This window comes from Triturus cristatus, chromosome 4_1 (assembly GCF_964204655.1).
Source record: "Triturus cristatus chromosome 4_1, aTriCri1.1, whole genome shotgun sequence".
NCBI lineage: Eukaryota > Metazoa > Chordata > Amphibia > Caudata > Salamandridae > Triturus > Triturus cristatus.
The window spans coordinates 705,869,039-705,881,317 of NC_140585.1; positions in this window are offsets into that span (position 1 = coordinate 705,869,039).

The window sequence follows — 12,279 nt, forward strand, 5'->3', positions numbered from 1 at the left end:
CCAGTTGGAGCAGTAACCACACAAGACAAAGTTGAATCCGTTTTTTGCTGTAGGTAGCTTCTGATGACTTTTATTAAGAAACTTTTTCCAGTTCCAGCTTGTCCGCTTAAATACATCCTGATTGGTTGAAATGATGTGCATGAGCACTCTTTTTTTTCATGTAGTAATCCGTGATCAATTTTGTTTCTGATCTCTTCATAAATTTGTTGCTGCTCTTCATTCAGATGTCTTTCCAAATTTGGTAAGTCTATTAATTCTTCTTGAGCTTGATTCATAGCCGTTTCCACTTCAGTCATAGCTATTGCAGCTTCATTTTCAACGATTGGTTGTCCTAGGGGATCTTGACTGAGTGTTCCAGAACTTTGGCTGTCTTGAGAACTGTCTCTAGCTACTTCAGATGCAATTGTAGTTTCCTGTTCAATTTCTTCATTTAACATTTGCACATAATTTGTGAAAGTACTGCATTCCATGCTGTCTTTGCAAGTATTAAAGGAATCTTCATAGGTTTGAAATTCTCCCAGTAGTTCGTCCTCTGAACGCCATGGTTTAAACAGCTGTAAAACAGCCAAGTAGTAAAATTCCTTTTTGTCAGTAGTTTCGCAACTGAGCTTCCTGTGATTAATCAAACTTCCTTTTGTTTGCTTCACCAAACATCCTTCCTCACCAATGACTTTATATTTTCCATTGTTGATGTCTTCTGTGGCTTTCCGTGAATAAATGTAGTTCTGCAGCACTTCATAGAGACACATGTTCTCTAGATGAAGACTTCTCTTTGGGTAATATGTGTCCAACATGTTTGATTTCAAAATATCTGTACTTTCTGGGTCATTCTCGGCCAAATATTCAATTTCTCCAACAGATTTCAGTACCCGATTTCTCATTGCTGCAAGGCCTAAACTTGCCCAAATTATTCTTCTTGATTTCGAGTAGAGACTTGCAGAAGATAACCAATCTGAACATTCGTAGGACCCAATTTCTCGATGCGATAACATCTTTAAACTGAAACTGTATAGCTTCTTACTGACAGTCTTCTCGTGAGAAATCTCTTCCCACATTTCTTTCAATTCAGTTTTTTCTGATTTAGTAATGTAAGACGTTACATATCGAGCAACAGCAATGGAATTGTCAGCTACATACTGTATATCCATGTTAGCATTCCACATGGATAAAATGACTGGGTTGTAGTCATTTATATTTTTTGATTCTTCTTTTCTTTTTAGGTTGTAGGTATTCTTAGGTGATTTTCTTGTAATAGTATGTCTCACAGCTGACATAAAACTGTTTACTCTTCCTTTTGAAAGAACAGGTCTAGGAAATCCAAATCGACATTTAGTGTAGAATTTATCTTTGCTCTTGTATTTCCGTCGACAGTATTTTCCACACCGATGACTTTGGAAACGTAAAACTTGCTCCTTTAACTTTTTCTCTTCTGTGCTTTTTGGTATAGCACATGTTGCATATTCTTCAATGAAAGATAACACTGCTTCATCAGTATCTGTTCCAAACTTTGGGGCATCCTTGATCCACAACAGCATATGAATATGAGGAGCACCTCTTGCCTGGTACTCTTTTCTCCAAAAGAAATCCACAACTTCTCCAAGAGGTGGATTTTTTTTATTGCAGATGAAGCACATCATGGCCTCAAATCTATGATTGAAATATCTGCAAACATTAACCGGATCCAATGAGCACAGTTCTCCTGCTGTCTTGTATTCGATGTTTTTAATGTTTGAATTTGCCTCTCGTAGAAAATCCAGTAAATCATCCCAAGCGTACTCGGCACAGCTTAGGGTAAGGAACCATGTTGGAGTTCCTAAATTCCGTAACATGCAATTTAATTCACCATGGCGTCGGTACCAATATTCATTTGTCCCACGCTGACAAGCCATCAGATTGATCAGTTGTGTTTCCAAATGATCATCTCGGTGCTGCACTTTCTCCATAAAATCCTTAGCAGACACATTTTGTAAATGTACTCCACTTTTTAAAATGTGATTTACTGCATAAGATAATGCGGACAAGTCGCTTTCAAATAAAAGATGGAACAAATAAGGAATACTTTGTCGAAATCTTGGATCTTCTGCATATAGTCTTGTAGTCCGATACTCAGAAGCTGGAATCTGTTCTGGACGTTCATCGTATCGTCCTCCTTTTCCTGTAGGAAACAGCTGGGGAAAACATCGAGCTTCCAAACTCTCCTCCCATACACTCACGGGAGTTCCTTTTGCTTTCTTCATCTGAAACAGATCAATAGTGTCTCCCATAACTTCTTTTGAATGAAGAGGATGTATGCTAAAATGTTCATAAATTTCTTCTTCCTTTGACTTGTCCACTTTTTCAATTTGTCCAGTTGGTGTTTCTGTGTCTTCTTGTAAATCTTCTTCCTCTTCTTCTATATAAATTGATTCATACCATTTGTTATTCCTTTTCAAATACAAATTTGCTCTTTGTACTTTCCGTACATCTACCAGCTCCTGCCAAATCTTCTTATTCTTTGTAGGTAAACCATTAACCAGAATAACTAATGGTTCAGTTTCCAAAGTATCTGCATCAATAGTTTCCATGTTTTTTTCAAATCCAAGGGCAAATACACCACTCTACCTTTTAAACCTCTCAGTAAATCTGAAGGAGGTAATTTACCAGTTTTGGGCTCCATACGTACTATGGTCTGGAACGGATGAACACATTGAATGAGTATAGACTCATATGTATTTAATTCAGAAAATTCGGCAGGAATAGCATCCAATTCTAAATGATTATGTACAGCTCTGGTTGGCATTCTATTTTCTTCTAACTTATTATAACAGTATTTACAAATACGCTGATCTTCACCCAATTCAAAACAATTTTCAAGAAATATATATGTGGCAAAATCCTTCCACTTATAATTATCTTCATTTTCACTTTTTCTGTAGCGATCAACATTCCGGGTTTGTTTTTTATAATGAGTTCTGCGGCAACAAATACAAGTAATATTTGGTCTTTCATTAGAGATTATTGCAAATTTTGTCATGTGATCATTAAATTTCTTACTTACAGAGGGTTCTACATTCTCTTCCACTTCTTCCTCAATAACTGTGTCATTACCTGCACTGTCTTGTTCTGGACCAAAGTAACTAAACTGAATTTCATCAGTAACCTTCTCTACATCTGATACTGATCCACGGAACAGAGCCCTATTCAATTCATCTAACTTTATTGCTGGACTTTTAGCAAAATACAATCGTCTCACAAACTTTCTCATTTCAGTATGATGAACAGCCAGCATCCTAAAATGATGAAAAACACTTGTACACACTTTTCTAGATAGACAAGCCAGAGAATGTCCCTGCAAACCAGTATTCTCTCTCACTCTGCATGGATCTAGACTTTGAAGCACCTTAATCTTCTGTTTAACACTTTTTTTACTATATTCTCTTAGAAACTCACGAAATTTATCAATAGATTCCTGACGCACAGTGCAAATACTACTACAATTCCAAGTATACACTGGGGCTTTAGGACGTCTCCCCATAGCCTCATCAGCCATCACTTGTTCCTCATCTCTTGGAACCATTTTCTCCTTCTCCATTATACAACCATTTTTCACTTCATAAGCACGACCTCTGGTGTCAACTGCATGCAGCAAACTATTACTTTGAAGATAACTCTCTTCATTAAAAAAAGGTTCACTACTTGAACTATGCATCCATTCTCCTAAAAACACTTTACAAAAGTTTGTTCTTTTCACTAGTCTTTTCCTTTTGCTTTGTGATTTCAGTACATTGACCATTTTATCTAATGTACGCATCCTGTTCAAAATTAAAATGAATAGTTTCCTTTTTAATTCTAAAGCCTTTGCTACAATGGCTTCAATTTCTTTTTTTCTCTTGTAAAATTTTGCTTTTTTCTTATATTTCTTCACATCCTTTATCAAATTGGACATAACTCTTCTCTGAAACATTTTTCTACGAATATCTTTAAACGCTGTTTTTCTTTTTAAGTTAATCTTTATTGTTTCTGAAGGTATATTTGCATTAACTAAATGCTCAATGTTTTCCTGTTGTTTTCTATTTAAAACATTATTTCCAGTACAGACATTTTGTAAATTTTTCCTTTTTTTGAAGATATTGTTTAAAAAATCTTTTGTCTGCTTACCAGAAGACTTTCTCTTTTTCCCAACATGAGCATCTCCAACTAACTTAGGTCCTCCAGTTGTCTTCAAATATAGATTTTTTTTGTGGTTTTTCCTTAGTCTGGATTTTGTAGGCATCTTAAATTTTGTTCACTGCTCTTCAGCAATACCTGAAAAAAACTAAAAAAAAATTCCTTTATTTTATTTAAATATATTACTATATTTTTTATGATCTTTTCAAATCTTAAAATACTATGTACCCCTTTCCTACAAGTGAAAATCACAATAACACCTCACAAATTAAATATCTAAAAACAATTCCTGTGTACACACAGAGTCATGATTTGATATTAGGCAGAAAACGAAATTTCTTTGCCAATTTGAAAGCACACTTACTACTCTTTTTTTGGCAAGTGATAAGCACTTTTACAGTCTGACACATTTTCAATCCACTTTTCAGATTCTGAAAACAGCACATGTCCAAACAGCTTTTTGAGACCAGGAACATGTGTAACCTGGGTGACTGACTACACTCCAGCAAGGGCAACCAGCCTTAGTGATGCTGAATGTATTTGCATTACTGACTGCAACCTCAAACCCCAACAGGTTGTGAATACTATGCATGATTCTACAGGATAAGCAGCTGGGTGTGTGCTAAGAGTCTGCTTCTGCAGAAAAATAGCTGCCCCTTTCCTACTGATGCAAATGTAAAATTACCAGAGTAATACACAATAAATGTCTGTCTATAATTCCTCTTTGCACACAGAGTCATGGTTTGATATTAGGCAGAAAACGAAATTTCTTTGCCAATTTGAAAGCACACTTACTACTCTTTTTTTGGCAAGTGATAAGTACTTTTACAGTCTGACACATTTCCAATCCACTTTTCAGATTCTGAAAACAGCACATGTCCAAACAGCTTTTTGAGACCAGGAACATGTGTAACCTGGGTGAATGACTACACTCCAGCAAGGGCAACCAGCCTTAGTGATGTTGAATGTATTTGCATTACTGACTGCAACCTCAAACCCCACTCAGTTGTGAATACTATGCATGATTCTACAGGATAAGCAGCTGGGTGTGTGGTAAGAGTCTGCTTCTGCAGAAAAATAGCTGCCCCTTTCCTACTAATGCAAATGTAAAATTACCAGAGTAATACGCAATAAATGTCTGTCAACAATTCCTCTTTGCACACAGAGTCATGGTTTGATATTAGGCAGAAAACGAAATTTCTTTGCCAATTTGAAAGCACACTTACTACTCTTTTTTTGGCAAGTGATAAGTACTTTTACAGTCTGACACATTTTCAATCCACTTTTCAGATTCTGAAAACAGAACATGTCCAAACAGCTTTTTGAGTCCAGGAACATGTGTAACCTTGTTGACTGACTACACTCCAGCAAAAGCAACCAGCCTTATTGATGTTGAATGTATTTGCATTACTCACTGCAACCTCAAACCCCACTCGGTTGTGAATACTATGCATGATTCTACAGGATAAGCAGCTGGGTGTGTGCTAAGAGTCTGCTTCTGCAGAAAAATAGCTGCCCCTTTCCTACTAATGCAAATCTAAAATTACCACAGTAATACGCAATAAATCTCTGTCTATAATTCCTCTTTGCACACAGAGTCATGGTTTGATATTAGGCAGAAAACTAAATTTCTTTGCCAATTTGAAAGCACACTTACTACTCTTTTTTTGGCAAGTGATAAGTACTTTTACAGTCTGACACATTTTCAATCCACTTTTCAGATTCTGGAAACAGCACATGTCCATACAGCTTTTTGAGACCAGGAACATGTGTAACCTGGGTGAATGACTACACTCCAACAAGGGCAACCAGCCTTAGTGATGCTGAATGTATTTGCATTACTGACTGCAACCTCAAACCCCACTCGGTTGTGAATACTATGCATGATTCTACAGGATAAGCAGCTGGGTGTGTGCTAAGAGTCCCAAAACACAAAATGATAAACACAACTTCAACAAAAGGAATTCCAATTCTATTATTCATTTCTTAATTTACCACATACATCCCCTCTCAAACTCATAACTCACCTTTAAAATTAGGTAGTTGTGAAAGAAATGTGGCACTCAAACAGCAGATTATCAGAGCCAGGATCTCTGTTCTGTACACCTCTCTCCTCTCAGCAGAACCAGATAATGGCAATGTTTCCCTCTCTTTTTCCACATATATACATGTTAATTTCAAATCTCAGTGCTTCCCCCTTTTTTTCAAATGTAATCACACATTTCTATTGGTTGAAAACCAACCCTTTTCCAAAAGTACCCTTCCCCCAACTTGACTTCTGCCTAGTACCCTTCCCCCAACTTGACTTCTGCCTGCTACCATAGCAACAGCTCATGGAACACTGCTGTGTGAAGTCAGGTCAGAAGTTCACCACACAATGTTTCATTTCCAAAGAGCAAGAGTGCTTGACTTTTCTAACCTAACAGCAAATCCATAGTAATGTTCTTTGGTAACACATTGTTCTGTACCAATACAAAACATGCTTCTATAAATTGACACATACAGCCTAGTTTTTAGTGTAGAATGGTATGAAACAGCCAATGAGTTCTTTTTATTTTAAAAAAATATGTATGCCTCCATTTCCAAACTGTCTTTCATTTCTTTTTCCCATTCTACTGAAATACACCTCCTGAGTGCATCCAGATCTCCTTTGAAGATGTTCACAGTGTGGATTGTAGGGCACAGCTATGTCTTCTGGAGTGAAAAGTATGCAGAGAAAACAGGTATGGTGAGAGACCTTGCTTTGCCAAATGTAGACATTAAATGGATTGGTCAGAGAGGGTTAAAGTGGCACCAATTGATGCCATTGGTGAAATCCTTCATGCAAATCCAACACCCTGACCTCATAATAGTGCACTGTGGTGGCAATGACCTAGGCACTTTGACTGGGGTAGGTCTGGAAATGCTTATGAAGGAGACCTTTGCACAACTGTTTTCACTTTTCCCTAAAACTGCCTTTGTGTATTCTAACATATGCCAAAGGCAAAAATGGAACTGGTCCAATCATTTTTGTCCGCAGATTGACAAAGCAAGAAAGCACGTCAACAAATCTGTTTCTGCTTTCCTCCGAGACTATGGTATGGGTTCCATTTACCACAACAACTTGCGTTACGACATGCAAGACATTTATAGAGGAGATGGTGTACACTTCACTGATGAAGGGAACAGAGTCTTCCTCTTGAACCTTAGACTCTGCATCGGTACTTACTTGTAGGTACCACTAAAAAATCAGTTCATAAACACAACGGCTCTTTTTAGAGCCCCCTAATATCTAAACACTTAAATCTGAATTTTTTTTTTTTTTTTTTTTTCTACCGTACGCGTACGGTAAGCTTACCGTACGCGTACTCCGCGTTTTTTTTTTTAAATTAATAAATGGTTTTTTTGTACTTTTGTGTCCTTCTTTGACCCCCTTTCAAATGTTAGGGGGTCTGTAACTCTCTTCCTTGCCCCCTTTTCACGTTATCTCCCTTTTTTTTTTGTGTGAAACACACGAAATGGCGGCCGACACTTCCTGATTTCGTCCGATTCGCATGTTTACAGTCATGTGATAACCAATCAGATTTGAGCTCGAGCACGGCACCGTACGCGTACGGTAAGCTTACGGTAAGCTTACGGTAAGCGCACGGAGCGCGCTTACAGATATATATATTGATTTAAATGCTATTTTCTCAGGAACTACTGAACAGATTTACACCAGACCTACAAAAGGCACATCCTTGACCTGCGGACTACCTCTCTGCCAAACTACAAGTAATTCTGTTCAGCCGTTCGGGCTGTAGCTGTGTCTAAAGGTCCTATGGAAAAATGCATGGGGAAAACGCGTTTTGGGACCCCCCTTTTTTCTCAGCCCCCACTTGACGAATTCCCCCGAGACTTTCAGGATAGGAGCGGAGCATAGCGCCCCATTAGTTTTGAAAATTTCGCGAGGATTCGTCGACCGGCGCCAAAGTTATTCCAAATAGAATGTTGCGGATTTCCTATGGAAACAGGGTCCTAACTATAACTACCTACTGGCAACCGCCAGTAGGTAATATATATATATAAATAAATATATATATTTATATATATATATATATATATATATATATATATATATATATATATATATATATATATTTATATATGTATATGTATATATATATATGCAAAGGGAGTATTTATGTCCACTCCAAAGTTGTTGCCTCTAGCAATTGACGAAGGCGATAGCTGAAACGCGTTAAGGCGATAGCTGAAACGCGTTTTGCTGTGAGCTGTTCCAATAAAGAATAATTGGATAACTGTTCCCGTGAGTGCTGGTGCTTTTGTACCCGGAGCGTTGACTGAGTGCGGTGTCCGTCGCCACAGAGAAAGCACCCGACCGCGAGTGAAGGGGCGTGACGGAAAGTTGAGCCAGAGTATATATATATATATATATATATTATCTACTGGCGGTCGCCAGTAGATAGTTATAGTTAGGACCGTGTTTCCATAGGAAATCCACAACATTCTATTTGGAATAACTTTGGCGCCGGTTGACGAATCCTCGTGAGATTTTTAAAATAGGTGAGGCGCTCCGCTCCGCTCCTACCCTGAAAGTCTCGAGGGGATTCGTCAAGCGGGGGCTGAGAAAAAAGGGGGGTCCCAAAACGCGTTCTCCCCATGCAATTTTCCATAGGGACCTTTAGTCCAAGGTACAGCCGGAACGGCTGAACAGAATTACTTGAAATTTGGCAGAGAGGTAGTCCTCAGCTCAGGGATGTGCCTTTTGCATATATGGAGTCAATCTGTTCAGTAGTTCCTGAGAAAATCAAAAGTAAAATCATATATATATGTGGGCGGAGCCTAACCACACATCTCATCCTGAGATCTGATTGGCTGTCAGCACTTCATCCAAGAAGTGTTGGCAGCCATCTTGGGACCAATATACATGATAGCACCTCATTAAAAAGCATTGCAGTTAATAGAAGGTTTTAAGACTTTAGTTACATTATAAATCATTTGTTGATGGTACCATACTCATTTTAGGAATTGTGGTATGTTCTAAGGTGATTTCACCATGTGAAAAAGCCTTCTGCTGGGATATCATGATTGAGAGAAAAATATTTTCTCATGCTTTTCCCACAGAGGTTTGGAAGGTGATCTATAAGCTAAACTGAGAGCTTATTTTCTGTAAATTCACATTATCTTTCTCAGTCATGTGAGAATGAAGTCTGACATTCTCAGTAAAACATGTACATCCAACAAGGGCAGAGACTTGGGGTTGATTCCTTTGTGTTCTACTGCAGCTTCCCAGAGTGTTCCAAAGAACAACTAGAGTGCTAACAGTCCTACTTATGATAAACGTATGGCACACCTGAAGCCATCTTGCTTGGATTAAAGTGGTAACTCTTAAAACATTTAATTTAAAAAGGAACAAAATGAGGGGGTTCATTTTCCCATAAAAAGTATGATTAGGGCTGCAGAAAGAAAAAATAGGGCACATTTTGAGTGACTTCTCAAATCCTCTTCTATTTCATTAAAAAATTCTGACATGCACACTGAAACATGCACTTTCAATATCAGCAGCAGTTTTCCCTGGTGAGCAGTAGCTTTACTACAGTGATCTAATGAGCAAAATGAGTGCTAACATTCTGAATTTATGGCAAATGTGTGACACATCTGAATGCCTTCTTGATGGAATCAAAGTAAAAAACTGAAAGTATTTCCTACTGAGGAGACTGCAGTAAATGAGGAAATTAGGAAACTTCATAACAAAGAAGTCTCCCAAGATGGCCACCAGAGACAAAAGAGCCCAAATGTAGCCCAAATCTCACCCAGATGTAGCCCAAGTATAGCCCAATGACAGAATGTCCCAGAGTGTTCTTAAAAACAACTAGAGCGCTTACTGTCTTCATTATGACAAAAGTATGGCACACCTGAAGCCATCTTGATTGGAATAAACTGGTAACACTTAAAACATTTAATTTAAAAAGGAACACAATGAGGGGGTTCATTTTGCCATAGAAATTATGATTAATGCTGAAGAAAGAAAATGAGGGCACATTTTGAGTGACTTCTCAAATCCTTTTCTATTTCATTAAAAAATTCTGACATGCAGACTGAAACATGCACTTTTAATACCAGGAGCAGACTTCCATGGCGAACAGTAGTTTTACTACAGTGATCTAATGAGCAACTAGAGTGCTAACATTCAGAATTTATGGCAAATGTGTGACATATCTGAATACCTTCATGATGGAATCAAAGTAAAAAACTGAAAGCATTTCCTACTGGGGAGACTGCAGTACATGAGGAAATTAGGAAACTTCATAACAAATAAATCTCCCAAGATGGCCACCGGAGACAAAAGAGCCCAAATGTAGCCCAAAATCACCCAGATGTAGCCCAAATATAGCCCAATGACAGAAGTGTGCAAAACACTTATTATTTTGTGTTTTTGCAGTGTTATATAGTGCAGACTTGTCAGGTATTGGAGTGCTTTACATGAGCATTGGTTACATCACACAAGAACAAATTCATTTTGGTTGTAGACATGGGGAGACTAAGTGATTTGACCAGAATCACAGAATGTCGAGCTGAAGCAGAAACTCCAACCTGGTTCCCCAGTTGCAAAGTCTGCAGTTCTGGAAGTAACACCACATCCTCTCCCCTAAGTGCAACATTTAATCAAGAGGTCAACTGGATAAAAAAACATAAAGATAACAAATAATTTAAAAGTGCTTTGTCGCTATTTGAAAACTCAGAAAATATGTTCTTATTTTAGTCTTTTAGAGCACTAACCATAATTTTGATGCCAATAAGACCCTCTCATATATGTAATTTCTAAAGGAAATGCTCTAGGTATTACAGTTTTGATTACATCAAGATGACGTCAGGCGTTCCACACTTTTGTAATAAATATAGAATGTTAGCAATCTAGTTGTTCATTAGGATACTGTTGAGAGGCAGAGGCCAGGGGCACGGACTCTGAAAATTGAAGGTAGGTAGGAGGGTGCAAAGGCAATAATTTAACCACACTGAGCAGGCAGGAAGGGCCATGGCAGCACAACAGACTATGGAGGGCAGTGGAAAGGGGGGCAGGGGCAACAAACCAACAATACGGACTTGCAAGAGAAGCTGTGGCAATGTAATAGACCATTGTGGGCAGAAGGAAGAGGCAATGGTAGTACAACCATACATGCCAACAGACCCGATTCAGCCAGGAAACGTCCAATGTTTTTAAGCTCAAATGGGCTTTATTTGATCTGTCTCCTGTCTACAATCTCCTCTTTTTCAATGTAACTCAAAGGGGAAAATCAATACCCCAGTTTTTTTTTTAAATCTCCCTCTTACCAAGTTCAAAATGCTCCCAAGTATGGTACATTGGATCATGGAAGGAAATGGGGTAGGGACATGGACTTGGATAACAGAGGACAGGAGGGACATGGAGAGGTGCACCAAACTGACCCTGCAGGGCAGGCATCAGGGTTTGCAGCAGCACAATACACCACACAGGGCATGCGGGACGGGAGTGCAGCACAACAATCCATAGAAAGCAAGAGGGAGGGGACAGGACCATGCACATGGACAACAGAGAACAGAGGGGCAAGAGGCAATGGTAGCTAGCTGACCATAATGGACAGACAGGAGAGAAAGCTGCAGCATAACAGACCATAAAGGGCAGGAGGGACGGATCAGGGGCATTACAATGCAACAGACAAGCCAGGAGGGAGGGAGTAGGGGTCTGCACATATAAACAGAGGGCTGGGGGCAAGGGGGCAGGGCAGGAGCAGCAAGATAGCCATGGAGGTCAGGCAAGATGGGCACTAGAAGCAAGACACACCATGAAGAGCAACAGTGAGGGGCCATGGCAGCACAGAAGACCATGCATGGCAAGTGGGAGGGTTAGTGGCAGCACAATGGCTATGATGAGCAAGAAGGAGGGTGCAGGGGCATGCACAAAGGACGATGGAGGATAGAAGGGAGGGTCAGGACCAGTGCACAGACAAGAAAGTTCAGTGGAAGGGGCCTCACAACAGACCGCATGGGGCAGGCAGGAGGAGCAGTTGCAGCACAACAGACCAGGGAGGGCAGAAGGGTGTGGCAGTACAATGGACCACGTAGGACAGGAGGAAGAGGATAGGGGCATGGCATGTGGACAGGCAGGGTGGA